The sequence below is a fragment of the Geotrypetes seraphini genome, chromosome 2 (assembly GCF_902459505.1).
Source record: "Geotrypetes seraphini chromosome 2, aGeoSer1.1, whole genome shotgun sequence".
NCBI lineage: Eukaryota > Metazoa > Chordata > Amphibia > Gymnophiona > Dermophiidae > Geotrypetes > Geotrypetes seraphini.
The window spans coordinates 107,844,287-107,866,990 of NC_047085.1; positions in this window are offsets into that span (position 1 = coordinate 107,844,287).

Sequence of the window (22,704 nt, forward strand, 5' to 3'; positions counted from 1 at the left end):
GATGGAGTTGCAATAATCCAGTCTAGAGAGGATGGTGGATTGAACAAGGACGATGAAGTGAGAATGATGAAAGTACGATCTCACTTTCCTCAGCATATGAAAACTAAAGAAGCATTTTTTTACCAAGAAGTTGAGGTGGTCATTGAAGGATAGAGAGGAGTCTATGATGACGCCAAGGACTTTGCTTGAAAACTCAAGCTGAAGAGTGGAGCCGGAATATAATGGGATGGAGGTGGGTAAATGATCTAATATTGGGCCAAGCCAAAGTAATTTTGTTTTGGACTCATTCAATTTCATTTGTACAGAATGTGCCCAGGAATGGAGGTTCATTATACATGCGGATATGTTCTCAGCGAGATTAGTGAGGTTCGAGTCAGTCTCGAGGAGGATGAGGATATCGTCGGCATAGGTGTAGAGAGTTTCCAGGGGGGATAGGTGAAAAAGTTTCAGAGAAGACATGTAAATATTGAAAAGGATAGGAGAGAGGGGTGAGCCTTGTGGGACTCCACATATCGGCTTCCAGGGAGGGGATGAGGTACCGTTTATGTTAACGGTGTAGGAGCGTAAGCGTAGGAATTTCGAGAACCAGTCTAGCACTGTGGAACTTATGCCTATTTCAGAGAGTTGGAAGATTAAGATATCATGATGGACGACGTCGAAAGCTGCGGAGAGGTCAAATTGTAGAAGTACAGCAAATTTGTTGCAAGAATGAAGTTGTTGTACCTTAGAGATTAGTGAGGCTAATAGGGATTCGGTGCTGAAGTTGGGTCTGAAGCCGAATTGGTAGGTAGGTAGGAGAATAGAAAATCTTTCTAGTTAGGATGAGAGTTGAGTGGATATGATGGATTCTAACATCTTGATTAGGAGAGGGATGTTTGCTATTGGACGGTAATTGGAGGGAATAGAGGGATCAAGGTCGGTCTTTTTCAGTAGAGGGGTTAGTGCAATATGTCCCATTTCGGAGGAGAAAAGGCCCAATGTTAGAGCAGCGTTTATAAGTTTGGTGAAGGAAGCGATGGCCTGTGTAGAGATATTCTCGAATAGGTAGGAGGGGAAAGGTCCAAGGTACACTTGCAAGATTTTAGTTTGAGGCAGAGTTTGGAGACTTGCAATTCGGAAACAAGCTCAAAAATGGTCCAGGATCTGTCGGCTGGAATGGGATTGGAGACAGGTAGGGAAGAGATGAGGTCAGTAGAGATTAGGGAGTTGTAGGAGACTGTAGGCAGGAAGGAGCATCTTAGGGTGGTAACCTTTTCATTGAAGAATTTTGCAAGGGCATCTGCTGATAGCGACGAGGGGAGCAAGGATGGGTCCTTTTTTATAGTTAAGGAGCGCCAGATGTTAAACAACGCACTGATCTGGTTGTTGGATCTGGAGATTTTATCTCCGAAGAAGTTCTTCCTGGCTTTTTTTAGTAATGAATTGTAACGTTTAATATTGACCCTCCAGGTCTGTCTATCTGAGGGGGATTTAGATTTTTTTCCATTTGCGCTCCAAAGTGCGACATTTCTGTTTCAGCTCTCTATGGAGCGGTAGATACCAAGGAGCCTTTCAGGGGTAGGAGATGGTTTTTGTGGATATTGGAGAGAGGGAGTGATAGATAGATTCGGAGAGGGAGATCCAATTGCACCAGCAGGATTCAGAGTCTGTAGGCTTAGGATTGGAGAGTTGGTTGAGAAATTTGGACCAGAAAAGATTACTCGAAATTTTCTTGCAGAAGGTTATTGAATGGGAGGAATGGGATGGGGATTCAAGGTGTGACATGAAAATGGGGAGGCAAGTAGCCCCTAGGAAGTGGTCAGACCAAGGGACTTGTTCCCAACGGGTGTCATCAATTGAAGTTTTGAAGGCAGTAAGGTCGAGGAAAGTGGTGAAGTCTAATGTATGTCCTTTTTCGTGGGTTGGAGAAGAGGTAGGTGAGGGGAAACCTAGAGAGGTAAGGAAGTTGTTAAATTCGATCATGTCCTTGCTATTGGTGTCATCAAGGTGGAGATTAATATCGCCAACAATTAGTAGTCTTTGAAATTTAAGAAAGGCGTTTGTTATAGCCTCAAAGACGAGATTGAAGAAGTTGTTCCAAGGGGTAGGTGGGCGGTATAGTAACAAGATGCCCAATGGGTGAGTGAGGAGTTCATCATTGACAGAGGCAAGCATATATTCTAGAGCGGCGTGAGTGCCCTTCTCGAGGAGCTGGACGTCAAAGAAAGATTTGTAGAGCAGTGCCAGTCTGCCTCCTTTTCGGTTGGATCTGGGGGAGGAGTTCGTTTTGTGTAAAAAGATCATCTTTGGCGATCCATGATTCTGTGATGCATAGGAATCCAGGGTCGAACTCGTCTAGAAGGTCCTTCAAGATTTGGGTCTTATTGCATGCTGATCTGGCATTACAATAAAGAGTTGGGACTGGGGTGAGAGAGTCAGAGACAGCATTGGGAAGATTGGCTGGGGGCAGGGGCTTTAGTGAGTTTAGGTTGGCTTTTTGGGGTTTTTTCTTGAAAGGTGGAATTCTGGTGCATATCAGCGTGGGGATTCTGAGGCCAGGGCAAATATTATTGGTGTTTGGTGGGTCGAGTAGGTTGAGGGAGGGGGGTATCAGACAGAGGGAAGAATAGAGAGGTGAGCAGAATAGGAGGAGAAGGAACCAGAAACATAGAAAAAAAAAAAGAAAGGATTCATGGCAGGGTTAGGGCCAGATGGTTGGTGTGTGAGAGTCTGCAGCAGGGGGGGATTAGAGTTAGCTAAGGAAGGGGCAGGGGACTTAATTAGGCTGGCTGAGTGCATAGCCAAGAGTAGGGAAGAAAAGGTGAAACCTTTGGCAGTAATACAGTTTGGCACTGAACAAAAGCATAGACAGTAATAAACTTAGGCATCTAAAACAAGAGCATGGACAATAATAAAAAATATGGAGCTAAAACAAGAGTATAGACAATAATAAAATTTGGCCCCCAGTGGATCTCGATAAGCCAAGGAGGGGGAAGGCGGCCAGTTAGTCAGGAAGGAGCCACGTTGGTTTGAGCATCAGACTGCAGCTCTCCTCTGTCGGCTCTCCCCTGCTGGAATGGGGGAGGGGTGAAGATGATGCTAGGTGCCCTGCTGGAAATGGCTCCCGATCTGGCCACTAGTGAAACTGGCAGTTGGTCATGAGATAGGTGGCAAAGTTCAGTTGTGGATTAGGAATTAGTTATCGGATAGAAAACAGAGAGTAGGGTTAAATGGTCATTTTTCTCAATGGAGCAGAATAAACAGTGGAGTGCCACAAGGGTCTGTACTGGAACCGGTGCTATTTAACTTATTTATAAATTATCTGGAAATTGGAATGACGAGTGAGGTGATTAAATTTGCAGATGACACTAAACTGTTCAAAGTTGTTAAAACGCATGCAAATTGTGAAAAATTGCAGTTGGACCTTAAGAAATTGGAAGACTGGGTGCCCAAATGGTAGATGAAATTTAATGTGGACAAATGCAAAGTGATGCACATTGGGAAGAATAACCTGAATCACAGTTACCGGATGCTAGGGTCCACCTTGGGGATTAGCGCCCAAGAAAAGGATCTGGGTGCCATCATAGACAATATGATGAAATCTTCCGCCCAATGTGTGGCGGCGGCCAAAAATGCAAATAAGATGCTAGGAAATATTAAAAAAGGGATGGTTAATAAGACTAAGAATGTTATAATGTTCCTGTATCGCTCCATGGTGCAACCTCATCTGAAGTATTGCATTCAATTCTGGTCTCCTTATCTCAAGAAAGATATAGTAGCACTAGAAGAGGTTCAAAGAAGAGTGACCAAGATGGTAAAGGGGATGGAACTCCTCTTGTATGAGGAAAGATTAAAACAGTTAGGGCTCTTCAGCTTGGAAAAGAGATGGCTGAGGGGAGATATTATTGAAGTTTACAAAATCCTGAGTGGAGTAGAATGGGTACAAGTGGATTGATTTTTCATTCCGTCAAAAATTACAAAGACTAGGGGATGCTCGATGAAGTTACAGGGAAATAATTATAAAACCAATTGGAGGAAATTTTTTTTCACTCAGAGAATAGTTAAGCTCTGGAACGCATTGCCAGAGGATGTGGTAAGACTGGATAGTGTAGTTAGTTTTAAGAAAGGTTTGGACAAGTTTCTTGAGAAAAAGTCCATAGTCTGATATTGAGAAAGACACAGGGGAAGCCACTGCTTGCCCTGTATCAGTAACATGGAATATTGTTACACCTTGGTTTTGGCCAGGTACTAGTAACCTGGATTGGCCATCGTGAGAATGGGCTACTGGGCTTGATGGACCCTTGGTCTGACCCAGTAAGGCTATTCTTATGTTCTTTTTTTTTGCTACATAATTACTGGAGAATCAGGGGGGTGCATCTGGTATACCCCTACTGTCCCTTTATCAATGACATAGATGTTCCTCCCAAGCATATAGATTTTAACTTGTTTAAGCTTAGTCCATCCCATGCCACCCTAGCCCCACCCACTTTAGCCTCACCAAACAGTTGAGTCACTGACTGTCTATCACATAGGCATATGACAATGCATTGCACAAGCATCGATGAATCATCATCTTCTACTTACTCTTCTCCAAGGCCAGAAACTTTACTCTTTTCAAGCATCATAATATTCGTCAATCTAGCACAGGGGTGTCAAACTCAGTCACATTATGTTTGTTATTCAAAACTTTATATACCACATATATAGCTAAAAAGGGTCCAAGTGGCTTACAATATACGAGAGCTATTCAAAAAGTATTAGACCTTTATTCATTAAAAATACTTGTATTCAGATTAAACAATCTTATACTAATCTCCTTCAAAGTAGTCCCCTTGGGCTGCCACACACTTCTTCCAACGGTTCTGCTGATGTCGGAAGCAGCATTAGAATGCCTCTTTTGAGATTGCTTGCAATTGGTCCATCGCATTCTGCATGATGTCTTCTCTTGACTGAAATCTGGTCCTTCGAAACAGAGCCCCATTGGACTTTATGAGCATGTGGAGTGATCTTGGGGCAGTTGAACTTTCCTTTTTTAACCCCAAATATAAGTACAGTTTGTTGTTACATTTTTGATCCAACAAGGTTGAATGTACATCGCTACAGCGTTGATTTCTAATTGGACGGTGTTGTATGACTCTTAGAGCAGCAGAGTCTTATTACTGTTCAAGATATCACAATTATTGTTTAAGACACTCAACATTTTTGCACTTTTTGCACTTCACAAATAAATGGTAAGGGCCCAGGGATGTATCACAAGTTACCCTTTGTGGGATATTGAGTGACAACTCTTTGTTAGGAGTTTTGTTATTTCCTCTCATATAAGTTGTGATTACTGAGGGCCCTCCATTTTCTAATCTAAATCATTTATTAAGTCGGCTATTAAGTTTCTCTGCTGCTCTAGGTTTTTCATACAGTAGGGACAGATCTTTTTTGATTTTTCCTGTATTTTACAAGGCCATAATCACTGATTCATTTCTCCTGTCCTTGTGGTCAGATCCTGGGCTAGATAAACAATGTTATCTTATAGTTACCTCATAGACTGATTGACTATGGAAGAAAATGCTATTTGAAGTTTATTGTAAGGTTTTTATCATTGTTCTAATTGCTTATTTAGCTTCTCATGTCATTAACAAGTACTTACCTTAAGGTATTATCTTTATTATTATTGCTTATATTGTGTCATTAAACAATTAATTTTATAATTTTCATGTTACTAATCTGCTGACCTTTTCAGTAACTTGTTATTAATACATATTTTAAGTTTTCAATATGTTCTTATTTATCGTATATACAGTATGTACTGTTTTAGATTGTTTACTTACACCCCTGATGCAGGCTTCAGTGTTGTAGCCGAAACATGTGTCAGATATAAGAGAGTCCGAAAAGATTTATAAGACTGTCTAAGCATCTAAAAGGATATGCCATATGGACTAATATTTATTTGTATATGTGTTGTATTTAATAAATGATTTCAAACTCAACACCATCACAGGTTGATGTGTACAGTTCCCTCTCCACTTTTCTTTTCCTGTTATTTACCTTGGGGTTGTTGGCTTTGTTTTTTTGTTATTACAACCAGTGGCGTACCTAGCCTATGTGAAACCCGGGGCCCATCATTTTTTGGCACCCCCCAATCTGTACGAAAAACATGATTTTTAGTAACAAGCCACACGCCACACATGAGCCTAGGAAAAGGCAGCATCTTACATATGAAGTGAGCAGTACAACATCAATACACCCATTGTAAAACTAAACAAGCCAGACTAGTACAGATCAATCCTACACCGTTAATCCTAACAGAAAACCATGTCTTTCGAACACACAGAACACAGAAAACACCTTCGCCTAGTATGGAATATGTATCACAAACTAACCCCTCCCCCTTTTACAAAACTGTAGTGTGGATTTTAGCCACGGTGGTAACAGTTCTGACGCTCATAGAATTCTGAGCATCAAGTTTCAAGTTTATTTGATTAAACGCCTATCAAAATACTAAGCGTTGTACAATAATAATAAAAACATTGACAAAAGTACACAGAGACTAACATCTTAACATACTTCGTGGGTTGTTTTTTTTTTTGTTAATCTATAAGGATACAATAGGAAAAGAGGGGGGGAGAACTACAATATTTATTAAGAAAAGATACAGCAAAGGGAAGAACGATGGGAGGGGAAATCAAGAGTTGCTGGACTTGAAACGAATAGTCAATTGTATAGTCAATTGTAGGCATCTTTAAAAAAGAAACATTTTAAACTATTTTTAAATTTCTGTAGATTGTTTTCAGATCGTATATATATAGGTAGGGAATTCCAAATCGTGGGGGCAGTTACTGAAAAGATTGTATTACGTCGGGTACCTATTATTCTTAAGGATGGGATATTAAGAGTATGCTGTGAGGTGGATCTTAGAGCTCTCGGAGGGTCATATGGAATAAGAAGTCTGTCAATAAATGCTGTGTTTGTATTGTTTTGAAAGTTAGAAGTGCTATTTTAAATGTTATTCTATATATGATGGGTAACCAGTGGGCTTTTTGTAGAAGAGGAGTGACATGATCATATTTATTTGATCATGTCACTCCTCTCCATCAGAGTTGCTACCACCACGGCTGGCGCTAAAAAACGCTCCACAGTTTTGTAAAAGGGGGAATAAAATAGAAATATATAGACAAAGGTTAAATTGAACCAGCAAGAAGCTGGACTCTGCATACAATGCAACACCACAGAAACAGTGACACATGTTTCCTAAAGCAATAAATAAATAGAAAATTTTTGTTCTACCTTTGTCTTCTCTGGTTTCTGCTTTCCTTATCTTCTTGTTACTCTCTTCCTTCCATCCACTGTCTGCCATCTCTCTGCCCCTATATGGCATCTTCTCTCCTTCTATGCCCCTTCCAGAAACTGTATGCCTCCCCCTTCCATCTCTACTTTCACCCCCATTGGTCTGGCATCTCTCTCCTCTCCTTCCCTCTCCCACACCTCTCTTCTACAATCCCTTCCTTCCCTCGTTTTCCTTTTCAATTTATTTTCTGCATCCATTTAGATTACGTTCTTACTACCCTCTCATCAATTTCCTTTTTTACTGTATAACTACAGCTCGCCACCTCTTTCTCTCACCCCCTCCAGTATTTCCCTAACTCAATCCTTTTCCTCCATCATGTGCCCTCCTTTTATTTATCCCCTCCTTCCATCATGTGCCCTCTTTCTCTACCCCTTCCATCTAGTACCTTCGCCTCTCTCTGTCCACTTTCATCGGCTGCTCACCTCTTTCTCTCCTCCCATTTCCTTCCTGCATTTGCTTTCTTATCTCTCCCATCTGCACTTCCATCCAGCATAGGCTCCCCCTCTACCCGCCACACTACCATCTAATATCTGCCCTTTCTCTCTCCAGCCACCCCTCTTCAATCAGCATCTGCCCCCTTTCTTTCCCTCCAATCCAATTCCATCCAGTATCCTTCCCCCTTATGTCTCTCTCCCCTTTCCCTGTACCTCAATTCCATCAGCACCACTCTTCCATTCCACCCTGCCCCAATCTTTCATTCCAGCAGTCCTGCTCCTTTCTCGTGATGACTGTAGGTGTTGGCTGCCATTCCACCCCACTCTGACATACTAGCTCTGGAGCAGAGTCGGCAGCCGAGTGACTCCAGGCTCTGCTCCGGAAGAAGTAAGTTATGTCGGAGGGAGTTGACCCGGCAGACGCAGGGAGTTACAGCAAGGACCCGCGATGACTGCGTCTGCCAGGTCCATCCCCTCCGACATAACTTACTTCTTCCAGAGCAAAGCCGGCAGATGAGTCATCGGGGGACCTTCCTGCACCTCAGGGCAGCTGCCGACTCTGCCCTAAAGAAGTGTTTTTCAACCTTTTTACACCCGTGGACCGGCAGAAATAAAATAATTATTTTGTGGACCGGCAAACTACTAAGACTGAAATTAAAAAAACACATTCAGCCCCATCTCCGCAAGCTCAGTCCCCACAAGCCATCTGATCCCATCCGCACAAGTGTCAGTTATGATTTTATATTGAACATATTTCATTAAAGTATAAAAAGAAACAATATTCTGTACAATTGTCATTTTATAAATATAAATATACAGAGCAAGGACCAACAAAATCCCTGTCTCCCCTCCCCTTCACATATATCCCCTCTACTATCAAGAAAACAAGCCCCATTATTATAGAATGCTACACAGAAATATCATGCTAACAGAATACTGCAGTCACACATGACAGGAATAGTGCTAGGGGAATGCCCCCTGGTCCGAGAGAGCCCTAAGCCAGCTGGAAGCTAAAGAAGCACTGACTGGGCTATGCAGTCCCCAGTTATGTCTCTAGCAGGATACATATTTCAAATCTGATATATTCTAATGACAAAATAGAAATAAAATGATTTTTTTCTACTTTTTGTTGTCTGCTTTTATCTTCTTTTGTTTATCTACCTTTTGTTTCTGCTTTTATCTTCTTTTCACTCTTTTCCTTCCAGCGTCTGCCCTGTCTCTTCAATCCAGCATCTGCCCGTTCCATCCACTGTCTGCCCCTTCCAGAAACTGTCTGTCTCCCCCTACCATCTCTCTTCTAGACCCCCCTTTTGATCTGGCATCTATTATCTTCACTCTGTTCCATCATGGTCTGGCATCTTTCTCCTTTCATCTCTCTTTCCCTCCCCCCTGTGGTTTTTAGCATCTCTCTCTTCTCATTTCCTCCGCTCAGATCTGATATCCCTGTCTCCTTCCCCGTTCTCTGGCATCTCTCTCTTCCATTTCCTTCTCTGGTCTTCCTTCTTTATTTTCTGTGTCCGTCTAAATTAAATTAATTCTTACTATGCAGTCCTCAAATTCCCTCTTTTCACTATGTCTACCCACAGCATGCCATCCTTTTCCTTCACCTCTCCACTATCTCACTAACTCTGTCTTCTTCCCCCATCCAGCATATGCCCTTTTTCTTTATCCCTCTTCCATCCAGTATGTGTTCTCTTTCTCCACTTCCATTTAGCATTTGCTATCCCTTCTCCCCATTTCCATCATCTGCCCTCTTCTCTCTCCCCACTTCCATCATCTGCCCCTTCTCCCCACTTCCATCATCTGCCCCTTCTCTCTCTTCCCCCCTTCCATCATCTGCCCTCTTCTCTCTCCCCCTTCTCTCCACTTCCATCATCTGCCCTCTTCTCTCTCCCCACTTCCATCATCTGCCCTTCTCCCCACTTCTATCATCTGCCCCTTCTCTGTTTTTCCCCCCACTTCCATCATCTTCCCTCTTCTCTCTCCCCCTTCTTCCCACTTCTGTCATCTGTCCACTTCTCTCAATCTCTCCATCCACCACAGGCCCATCTTTCTCCCTTCCTCACCTTTCCGATTTTGGCAACAAGATCGGCAAGCCCCTCCCACCCCCCCGCGATGACACTTAAGATCGGCAACGGGCTCCTTCTACCCCTGGCATCAACAAAACTTCAGATCGGCATCAGGTCCTCAGTCAAAAGCTTCCCTCTGACTGAACTGCATGGACAGAAACAGGAAGCTGAGTCAGGGGAAGCTTTTGACTGAGCACCTGTTGCCAATCTGAAGTTCTGTTAATGCTGGGAGAAGGAGGCCGAACTTGAGTGCCGTTGCGGGGGGGGGGGAGGGGGAGGGCGCTGGTGCCGCTGAGTGCCGTCGCCGATACCGCTGAGTGCCGTCGCCATTACAGCCCAGTAATTTTCCGGACCTGGCCGGCTGTGCACCCCCCCTAATGCTGCACCTGGGGCGGACTGACCTCCCACTTGGTATGCCACTGATTACAACTGTATTTTACAAGGCTATAATCACTGATTCAATTCTCCTGTCCTTGTGGCCAGCTCCTGGGCTAGATAAACAAAGTTATCTCATAGTTACCTCTAGCATCTAGCATCTTTAATAATAATAATAACAACTTTATTTTTTCTATACCGCCATAATCTTGCGACTTCTAGGCGGTTTACAGTGAAGAGAGCTGGACAATCAGCGAATTACAGAATAAAATAGGGAAGAAGTCACTGAGCAGTCAGTGATTACAGAGTACAATTAGTGAGAAACAATATGAACATGTTACAGTGAAGAGGGCTGGACAGCCAGCAAAATTTCAGAATACAAATGGCGAAGATGTCACTGAACAGTCAGTGAATACAGAATACAATTAGTTGAGAATATGCAATATCAACATGTGGAATAATAGTTTTTAAAAAAAGGGGGAGAGGTATCTGACTAGGAGATAAATCTATCGAACAGAACTGTCTTAATTTCTTTCCGAAAGGCGCCGTAGGTCAACCTGGCTCTATTGATGTATTGATGTAATTAAGTTAAGAACATAAGAACAGCCTTACTGAGTCAGATCTAGCCCAGTATCCCGTCTTCATGGAGGACAATCCAAGTCACAAGTACCTGGCAAAAAACCAAATAGTAGCTGCAATCTATGCCACCGATCCAGGGCAAGCAGAGGCTTCTCCCCTGTCCGTCTCAATAGCATACTATGGACTTTTTCCTCCAGGAACTTGTACAAATCTTTTTTAAAACCAGCTACATTAACTGCTTTTATCACATCTGCTGGTAACACATTCCAGAGCTTATGTATTCTCTGAGTGTAAAAATATTTCTTTCCATTGGCTTTAAAAGTATTACTCTGTAACTTTATTGAGTGTCCCCTAGTCTTTGTAAATCTTGATGCAGAAAAAAAAAAAAACCTGGTCCACTCAAGATTTTGTAAACTTCAATCATATCTCCCTTCAGCCATCTCTTTTCCAAGCTGAAGAGCCCTAACCTCTTTAGTTTTTTCTCATACGATGGGAGTTCCATCTCCTTTATCATCTTGGTTGCTCTTCCTTGAACCTTTTCTAGTGCTGCTATACCTTTCATTGAGATATGGAGACCAGAACAGAATGCAGTACTCAAGGTGAGGTCACACTATTGAGCAATACAAAAGCATTATAACATTCTTAGTCTTGTTTACCATCCCTTTTCTAATCATTTCTAGCATCTTGTTTGTTTTCTTGGCTGCTGCCACACATTGGGTGGAAGGTTTCAACGTATTGTCCATGACAACACCCAGATCTTTTTCTTGAACGCTGACCCACAAGGCAGTGGCGTACCAAGGGGGGGGGGGGAGGGAGGGGCGGTCCGCCCCGGGTGCCAGCCCTGAGAGGGTGCTCCCGGCCTTGACGTTCAGTCCCCCCCCACCCCCGAAGGACCGCTCGCCCCACTGACCTTCCTGCACCACCTATGAAGCAACCCGCAGCAGGATTGTGACGTCAGCAATCCCTGAGCTGCTTGGGCGCTGCTTCCTGCGCCGCGGACACGCCCCTCCTCTGACGTCAGAGGAGGGGCAGGACCGCAGCGCAGGAAGCAGCGCCTAAGCAGCGCAAGGATAGCTGACGTTGCGATCCTGCTGCGGCTGCTTCATAGGTGGTGCAGGAAGGTCAGTGGGGCGAGCGGTCCTTCGGGGGTGGTGGTGGGGGGGACTGAACGGCAAGGCCGGGAGCATAGGCAGTGCTGCTTCATAGGTGGTGCGGGGAGGCCAGGGGGGCGAGCGGTCCTTCGGGGTGGGGCGGGCGGGCAGGCAGGCTTTCAAGGGGGGGGGGGTGACAGGCAGGCAGGCCTTAAAGGGGGGACAGGCCATCAAGGGGGGGGCAGGCAGGCCTTCAAGGGGGGGGGACAGGCCTTCGGGGGGGGTGCAAACCTTCAAGGGGAGGGACAGGCCTTCAAGGGGGGGGCAGGCAGGCCTTCAGGGGGGGCAGGCAGGCCTTCAAGGGGGGGACAGGCCTTCTTGGGGGTGCAGGCCTTCAGGGGGGGTGCAGGCCTTCGGGGGGGTGCAGGCCTTCGGGGGGGGGAAATCGGTGGGGGGGTGCAGACCTTCAAAGGGGTGCAGGCCTTCAAGGGGGGGGGACAGGCCTTCAAGGGGGGACAGGCAGGCAGGCCTTCAAGGGGGGGACAGGCCTACAAGGGGGGGACAGGCCTACAAGGGGGTGGGACTTGCCTACAAGGGGGTGGGACAGGCCTTCAAGGGGGGGACAGGCCTTCAGGGGGGGGAAAGGCCTACAAGGGGGTGCAGTCCTTCGGGGGGGTGCAGGCCTTCGGGAGGTGCAGGCCTTCAGGGGGGTGCAGGCCTTCGGGGGGTGCAGACCTTCAAGGGGGGACAGGCCTTCAAGGGGGGGGGACAGGCCTACAAGGGGGAGGGACAGGCCTTCAAAGGGGGGACAGGCCTACAAGGGGGTGGGACAGGCCTTCAATGGGGGTGCAGGGCTTCAATGGGGGACAGGCAGACCTTTAAGGGGGGACAGGCCTTTGGGGGGGACCCTGGTTTAGAAGTACACGGAGGGAAGTGGGTGTTCAAAGAGACGTGCATATGCCAAACTTTGGGGGGGGGAAGAAATAATGGGTCTGAAAATAGAGGAGAGGGAGAGAAATGATGGACCATGGGATTTATGGAGGGAAGGAACTGAAAGGGAGAGAAATTGGACACAAGGGATGGTGTGGAAGAGGGATAGAGATACTGGATAGGAGGGTAATTGGGAAAAGAAAGGGAGAGATGGTGGACTCTGGGGTGGTGGGGAAGGAGGGAGAGATGCCGGATGAAAGGGTAGTTAAGAAAAGGTGGATCTTGTCACAATCCTATCCCTAAAGTGCAGCTTTCGCCAGGGCAGGCTATGGTTAAACCTGGCCCGGGGATCCGGAGGGCAAATCATGGGGATAGGATTGTGACCAAGCCTAGGGAAAAACCCAGGTTTCCCTTTGGAGCAGACAGGTCTGATCTGCAGGGAGGAGAAGAGGAGAGTTGGGACAGCCCACAACAGCCCCAGAGAAACCTTTCTTTCCCTGGGGATCATCAGCTGAAGGGGATAATTAGGCTCCCAAAGGCAGGCAGGGAGAGTAAGCCAAAAGCTCCTCCCCTTCAGAGGGCAGGGCAGTTTCCTCTGACTACTTTGGAGGCTGCTCTAAGGAGAAAGAGGGCAGTCCTTGCAGAGCCAGCCAAGGAAAGGAACCCTCCTGAATGTACTCCTGAGGGAAGAGGCTGGGAAATGCAGGAGCCTGATGCTGACACTGTGGCCGGGCAGTTTACTGGGGAGGAACCCATGGAATGTATTGAAAGTTCCAGTCTCTCTGAGGAAGACCTTATGGAAGCCAGTTAAGTGACAGGTCTAGAGATTGTTTGTTCATTTTCCCTGTTGAGCTTGGGGGTTGTGCACTGCTTAGGAAAAGGGTGGTGGTAATGAAAACCCCATTGCAGGACTTGTGCTGGCTGTATCTGCCCTACTTGAATTAAGCAGCAAGGAAAAAAAAAAAAATGTGTTTTTTTTTTTCAAGTTTAAATGAGTCAGCTGAAGTTGAAGCTGACTGATTGTGTCAGGATTGTGAGGGAACCCAAGGGAAGTAAGTGGGGAAGAATTCACTATACATCCGGTTGGGATAGTGGGGCCATTATTGGCAAGTCTGTTATACAGATTAAGTTAGGTGAATTCTCTTGCTTCCCCTCCCCCTCACCAACCAGCCAGAACAGCGACAGGCTTGTGCACCTGAACAGTTTCAGCGGTGCAGAGAAATTGGACTTGTTGTGCCAGTGAAAAGAACTGTTTACACTCTTTTATTTTTTTCTTGGACATTTTGATACTTGACTACTTACCTGATGAAAGGACCGAGTGGTTGCTTTTGCCTTTTGAAACCACTCCAGCCTGAGTTCCTAAGTTAAAGTATTTGCTTTAAGAGTGTGTATTTGTGGAGCAAGTTATTATGCCAAGCTAAACATACTCACCATCAAATAAAGTGGATAATTCATGTTTGATAAACATTGACTCATTTTTGTTTTGTTTTGCTTCACTGAGAAGCTAGTGAATAGAATCCAGCAGGACCTCTCTCAGTTGGGGAGGCACGTCGGAGCAGTTTACAAGGAGCAAGGCCGTGGTGGCCTGGACTACAGGTACCGGCCTGGCTACAATCTGTGGAGGGAGATGAAAAAAAGGAAAGATACCAGACTTCCTGGGGAGGGAAGGGAAATGGAAAGGGAGGACAGAGTTGGCAGATGGATGGTTAGCACGCAGAAAGAAGAAAGAAGGAGACCCTGGCAAGCAAGTTATCAGAAGAAAACCAGAGCCTTGGACCAACAAGATTTGAAATATAACCAGACAACAAAAGGTAGAAAAATTAATTTTATTTTCTGTTTTGTGATTATAATATGTCAGATTTGAAATGTGTATCCTGACAGAGCTGGTGTTGGACTGCAAACGTGAGCTAGGATTTAACAGAGAGAGGAAAAGTCCTTTTTGTTTCTTTATTTTATTTACACCACAGCACCAGTGTGGTTAGGAGAAGCCAAAGGGGGTGAAAAAGCTATAAAACCCACCAGGAGTTTTGAAAAAAATCACCCAACTGGGCAGGAAAATCGAATTGAAAAACCAATTCAATAGGCTGAATCGAATCAAAATTTTTTTTCCTGAATCTGGCAGCATTAGTTTGCGCTACAGTCTTAGACTTTAGGACCTGGGATTGGGGAGAGATGGCATCCTCAGTACTTTATAATGCAAGTGAAACGAGGATTTGGTCAGACTTTTGAAGGGTCTGCAGAAAAAAAATATTGTATAGGCCGGGGACATGAAACAGCAGGAAATGGGAACTTTTCTTCCTTCTATTTTTGTGAATGGAAAGGCTGAGGATGTCAGAGGGTTCAGTTAAAATATGTGCTTTATAAGAAAATATAATAATGTGTTTTATAAAGTTTATAGCAAAGCTGGCCTACCCAGTGAGGTGTTCCTAGTGGTGGTGGTGGCAGCATGTCAATGTGTTGAGAGGAAGAGGTGATCTGGGAAATTCTGCTGAGCAAACTCCGGGCCCATTTCCACCCCCCAGTTAGTCCACTCCACTCAACTGGTTCACACACTGAGTGGGTCTTTGGGTGTTGTGTTGGGATCTCTTCCAGTGGTTTATCAGTATCTCCTTCTGGTCCAAAGAAGGAAACTTTGTTATCCTTAGCATTGACCTACAGAATATGTTTGTAACAGCGCTGCTTGTGTGGCATTAGGCTATGTAGTGATCGAAAGAAAAAAACAGACCTTTGCACATTTTTGCACTATATGGTGGGTGTATGAGGAGATTCACATTTCCTGCACAGCTAAGTCCATGTGAAGTTATCTTGTGCTGTATTTGACATCTAGCAAGGTCTTTGTTTGAAAGGAAAGATCTAAACTTAAAAATGAAGTGGCCAGAAGTTATGGTAAAAGCAGATAGTGTAGCTGGTTTTAAGAAAGATTTGGACAAATTCCTGGAGGAAAAGTCCATAATCTGTTATTAAGACATGGGGGAAGTGTCTGCTTGCCCTGGATCGGTAGCATGGAATGTTGCTACTCTTTGGGTTTTGACCAGGTATTAGTATCCTGGATTGGCTACCATGAGAATGGGCTACTGGGCATGATGGACCATTGGTCTGACCCAGTTAGGCTATTCTTATGTTATGTTCTCATCTGTAGGGGCCTTTGTTTTCACTTCTTATTTTAATGTATATTTTTTTCTGGGAACTTATCAGTGTTTTTTATAATGGGAACAAAAATGGAAGAGAATTAATGTGTGTGGGATGAGGGGGTAACTAATTTCTTCAGCTAAATAATTCAATCCACTTCAAACAGACATAGGAGAACTCACGCACCATTCACACACCCTCCAACCAAAAACGTCAAAAGAAAAAAACTGTTCGACAACCTCCTAGCCATTCGAACTGCAACACTCGACCCCCAACTCTACAACCAATTGACATCGACCACAGACTGCAAAACCTTCAAAAAGAAATAAAAACCCTTCTATTCAAAAAACACATAAAACCGAACTAACACAATCAGAACTGTCCCAAGCATCACCTGCAACTACTCCATATGTACTTCTGATGTCATGACAATTCAGACATAATTTTTGTTATGTTATGTTTGGAATATAAGAAAATTTTCACTGCCTGTTTCTATTCTGACCATTTATTCCGTTTCATGGTCATTACAAAAAATATTTTTTTACATGGGGGGGGGAGTGTCAAAAAATGATGGGCCCCGGGTGCCACATACCCTAGGTACGCCACTGCCACAAGGTAGATCTTAGCATCTGGTAGCTATAATTTGGATTATTCTTCCCAATGTGCATCACTTTGTATTTGTCCACATTAAATTTCATCTGCCCTTTGGATGCCCAGTATTCCAATTTCCTAAGGTCTCCCTGAAGTTTTTCACCGTCCACATGTGTTTTAACAAGTTCTGTATTGAATGTTTATGAAAGCATTTTAATTAGTTTGTTTTATGTTGACCATTGATGTTGTATTGCTTTTACTTTTGATTTGTATGTCATTTTGAAATCCACTTTGACATTTATGATATGTAGGAGTGGTGCTTAAATGGCAGCTCTGGCAGTGGGGAAGTGAAGGTGATGCTGGAGCGTACCATGGGCTAGAGCAGGGGTGGGCAACTGTGGTCCTCGAGGGCCGGAATCCAGTCGGGTTTTCATGATTTCCTCAATGAATATGCATGAGATCTATTTGCATGCACTGCTTTCAATGCATATTCATTGGGGAAATCCTGAAAACCCGACCGGATTCAGGCCCTCGAGGACCGGAGTTGACAACCCCTGAGCTAGAGTTAGCTTTGATGGTAGCTCCAGCAGTGGGGACGTAAAGATGATGCCAAGTGAACTTCTACGGTCTGCGTCCCTTTATATGGCAAGACAGCTCATGATGGGCTTGAGTTAGCTGTGATGGCAATTCCAGCAATGGGGCAGTATAATAGCCCATGCTGGATGGACTTCTACAGTCTGTGTCCTGTATGTGGGAAGACAGATAAGGAGGGTTTGGAGTAGGTTTTGATGGTACCTCAATACCTAGGGAAGTAGGGCCAGGGCAGGGCAGACTTTTTTTTTACTGACTGAGTCCTGAAAATGGCAAGGATGGATCAGGAACAAGTATTGCCCGAGTACAGATCTTGCATATCTCAGAGGGAGGAGAAGACATCCCATAGTGGAACTTAAGATTTACATTTCCCGATTTTCAAGCAAATAATGCAATACAATTGAGCTCTGATGCAGGATAAGTAGTAAAAAAAGTCAAATACTGTAATGAAAAGAAAAGAAACTCAGGGAGGGGAATGAAAGTTATCAACTGTTATGACTTGTTATTTTACTGTTAAGCACAGTTATTAATAACTAAGGCCCCCCCCCCCTTTTACTAAGCCAGAGTAAAGGTTTCTACCAAGGCCTGGAGCACTAAATGCTCCAGTACTGTTTTGATGCTCATACAATTCCTATGAGCGTCAGAGCATTTAGCACTCCATATCGTGCTTGAGACCTCTACCATGGCTTATTAAGAGCGAGGGAAGTTTCACTGCATAAAATATGACCTGCGCCAAAACTGAGCGAGTTAGTGGTTAAATAACACATCTTAACAGTAGCCCGTATTGATAACTATGCATCACAATGATCCTTTTCACAATGCATCAGCACATTAATATGTTTATGTTTTATTAACATTTGATATACCCTGTAAGCATATTACAGATCTAAGCAGTTTACAATAAAATACAGGTACTTAGAACTTCCCTAATAGAAAATAAAATAAACCCACCCATAACAATAATATCATCACAATTTAAAATTCAGCTTAAAATCAATTGCAGCATATAGACAGTCCCAGAAATATTATTATTTGTACTTTCACTATGTTGTATTTGTGCTTTCACTATGTTGTAAGGTGAATCATACCCCTAGAACTTTATGGGAGCTATAAACCTAGATTCAGTCAGCATTATTTAAGCTATCTGGCAAATAGCATACATTATAGAGTGCACCGCTGTCAAATAATGCACACCAAGAAAATGAGAACATTGGAAAAATGTTTGTAAGGCCTTGTACAAAGTGTTTTTGCTGACGGAGTGTTTAGTAATTTTATGTGTGTAAGTGGATGGTAGGGTTAAAAGTGGTAGGATTGACTTGATAAATGAGTGAGTGGATTAGGGGAGGCGGATTATGGATGCGCAATGTGTGGTTCAGAGACATTCTCAACTATGATTACCAGATGTCTGGATTTACCCGGACATGTCCTCTTTTTAGAGGACATGTCCGAGCATCTGGACAGCTTTTCAAAACCCTACTCCTATTATTTATTATTTCTATAGTGCTGAAAGGTGTACGCAGTGCTGTACATTTTAACATAAAATAGACAGTCCCTGCTGAGAAAAGCTTACAATCTAATTTAGACAGGACATTTCAGGGTTGGGGAGGTTATAGTGGATATAGGTATCTGACAGCTAAGAGTTGAAAGCAGTTTCAAAAAAGTGGGCCTTTAGCTTGGATTTGAACACTGCCAGGGACGGAGCATGACGTATTGATTCAGGTAACCTGTTCCAGGCATACAGCGCCGCAAGAAAGAAGGTACGGAGTCTGGAGTTGGCAGTGGAAGAGAAGGGTACAGATAAGAGGGGCTTGCCTGATGAGTTGAGATCATGGGGGGGAGTATAGGGGGAGATGAGTGAGGAGAGATATTGGGGGGCTTCAAAGCGAATGCAGATGAGTTTAAACTGTATTCGGAAATGGATGGGGAGCCAATGAAGCGACTTTAGGAGAGGGTTAATGTAAGAATAGCGGCTCTCATGGAATATGAGTAGCGCAGCAGCATTTTGAACAGATTGAAGAGGTGAGAGACAGGTGTGCAGGAGGCCTGAGAGAAGCATGTTGCAGTAGTCTAAGGTATGTTGCAGTAGTCTGATGATTTGCAGATGCATCTGCTCCAGCAGTTCATGGCTTTAAAATGGACACTCCTCCCTCTCATGATTGCTTGAAAATTGGAAATGTAAATTATAAATTAAAGTAAGGAAGAGCTTGTGTGAAGATGGTTTACTTTAGGGTGTGTTTATGACTCTTGTACTTGGTAGCCTGACCCCTTAGCAGTAGTACCATGAGCCTGCCACCTGCAAACACATATAAAGGTACTTGGCCTGATATTTAAAAGAGATTTATCTCTTTAGTGGTGGCTGAAATTTCAGCTCTGAGACTGCAGCCACCTGTCACCTGCCACATCAATCCGCTCCATGGGCCCTTTTACTAATCTGCAGGATGCACTGTTCTTAGCACAGCAAAAAAAAAAAAAATTCTTAATTTGAGGCACACTCAATCGTCACGCAGTAATTTTGCATGTGTGCCTGCTTCCCATGTGCTAAAAAACACACTTTATTTTTTAGTGCTACAGTGGCTTGGGGGTGAGAATAGGTGAATGCTGCACTAATCAGTCAGCACTACATTGCCACACGCAGATTCGATCATATCTCACCTTTACTGAAACAACTTCATTGATAAAGTTGATAAAGTTCTTTTGTTGATTTTTAAAGTGATACATTTTCATATCCCTTGGAATCTGACTCAGGTGCTGGAAATATATCAACCAGGTCAAGCCCTGAGATCAGATGGGACACTATGGGCTCATTTTACAAAGCCGCGCTAGGACCTTAATGCGCGGAATAGCGCGTGTAAGTTGCCATGCATGCTAGTCGCTACCGCCTCCTTTTGAGCAAGCGGTAGATTTTCAGCTAGCGTGCGCTAATACGGTGCATGCGTTAAAAACACTAGCGCACCTTTGTAAAAAGAACCCTATGGGTAGTTAGTGAAGGGCTGACAAGTATACATTGCTGAAAAATGAGGGCGTAAGTAATGTCAGTTACAGGGGTGCTACTATGGAATAATCAGACTGGATCACTTGGGATGCTGTTTGACATTCAGAGATTTAAAAAGGTGTTAAAAACGACTTTATTTATCGAGTCCTTTTCTTGAAGACTGCTCATTTTAATAATACTGTTGGAGAGTTTTTAATATTCGTTGTATTGTTTTTAAAAACTGTGTATGTATCTTGTGAACTGTTTAGGTTTAAGTGGGGGTATACGTTTATAAATAAATAAATAACTGATTAGTGCATGGCCAGTATGTGAGCCCCCCCAGGACCTGATTCTGAAAATGGCGTACTGATCGTAGGCGGCGGTAGGCATCCAACCGCCATCTAACGGAGCAATCAGGACGCATGTTTTAAAAATAATCAATGAGGTGAAAGACACCTACAATATAGGCATTGTTCACATGCGTACAGAGACATCTAGGCATACCTATGGACGCCTAAGACTGGCGTAGGCGTGGTTTATGCTGGAAGTGGCCTTAGCTGTCTGTAGGTGTGCTTAAGTGCTTCTCGTGGGCACGAGTCAAATGCCTTAAATATAGGCCAATATAATGCTATCCATTTAAGGTGTCTGTAGAGGAAAATAGAGGCGATTCTGGAAACGGGCACCTACCGGTGATTTATAGGCGGTAAGTGCCCTCACCGTCTACAAAATGGCAACACGCTAATGGGGAAATTAGTGCATGGCCATTAATGCTGGAAATAGAAAAATTGGCCATATAGTAAAAATAGTCTTAGCCTGCAGGAACTACATGCGTAAACACGTGCTAAAGCCACTTTTTAATGCAGCCTAGTAAAAGTTCTCCCTATATTTGCTCTGCCAGTCCTGCTCTCATACGCTCTATGCCCACTTGGAAATCTCCAGCCGCCCTGTCTAATGAATAGCCATCAGTTTTGCAAGGATTAGTGTAGAAAATTACAATGTTGTGCTTTCAGCTTCTTATTATGACTTTTTTTTTACATTGATGCCAGTCTTTGTATATCTGGTCATTCATCAGACTACAATACAGTACTTGATACAGCCAACATTTATGTCATAAATATTATAAACTAATATTATATGATGATTAACACTGGCTGGTACTGACTGATGTTTTTGTCTTCTTCCTATGCAATGACACCCTTTAGAGCAGTGGTCTCAAACTCAAACCCTTTGCAAGGCCACATTTTCGATTTGTAGGTATTTGGAGGGCCGCAGAAAAAATAGTTAATGTCTTATTAAAGAAATGGCAATTTTGCATGAGGTCAAACTCTTTATAGTTTATAAATCTTTCCTTTTGGCTAAGTCGTAATAATAATATTGTAATTTATAGCTAAAGAGACATGTGATCAAGAAACAGTTTTATTTTACTTTTGTGATTATCATAAACATACGGAGGGCCTCAAAATAGTACCTGGCGGGCTGCATGTGGCCCCCGGGCTGTGAGTTTGAGACCACTGCTTTAGAGGAAGAAAGCCAGGGGAAAGCAGAAACTTTTTACACCACCAGGAAACAAGACAGCAGGCCATGATACTGTTTCATTACACACCACAGAACCATAGGAATAAACACTTATTTTAATATGTATTCTGAAATGTTCATAGGTGATAGATGGCAGTTTTTTAAGGATTTAAAAGAGCTACATACTTGAGAATAAAACTATAGCTGAGCTACTTGGGGTAGCTAAATGTCCTTGATAGAGCCTTCTGTGGGGTTATATTTTATCTCAATATTATAGAGGTGTTTCTTGAGCTAAAGTACTGAGTATGCATTTAAATATCTCAAGCAGTATTAATAGGTATTGTGAACTATTGCTGTTCTGGATTTGCATACTTATCAGAAGGGTGTGGAGTGGAAGTGTGACTGTGTGAAGCTTGAAGGAATGGAATGTAAGTGAGACGATGCAAGCTGTTATTGAAAAAAAAAAAAAGGCCAGATTAGAGTACCGTATTTTCACGCAAATAACGCGCACCCGTATAAAACGCGCACACGGGTATAGCGCGCAGAAATCACGATGATATGTACAAAAACTTTGGTATACCGCGCTCACGGGTATACCGCGCATGCTGCCCGACGCTCCTTTCGCCCGCCCTGACTTTCCGTGCGCTGTCCCGACTCTCCGTTCACCCCCCCTGACTTCCGTGCACTGTCCCCCCTTGAAGGTCTGTCCCCATCCTGAAAGCCTGATGCCCCCCCCCCCGACGTCCGATACATCCCTCCCCCCGAAGGACCGCCGACTCCCCAACAATATCGGGCCAGGAGGGAGCCCAAATCCTCCTGGCCACGGCGACCCCCTAACCCCACCCCGCACTACATTACGGGCAGGAGGGATCCCAGGCCCTCCTGCCCTCGACGCAAACCCCCCTCCCCCCAACGACCGCCCCCCCCCAAGAACCTCCGACCGCCCCCCAGCCGACCCGCGATCCCCCTGGCGACCCCCACGACCCCCCCACCCCCCTTCCCTGTACCTTTGGTAGTTGGGCCAGAAGGGAGCCCAAACCCTCCTGGCCACGGCGACCCCCTAACCCCACCCCGCACTACATTACGGGCAGGAGGGATCCCAGGCCCTCCT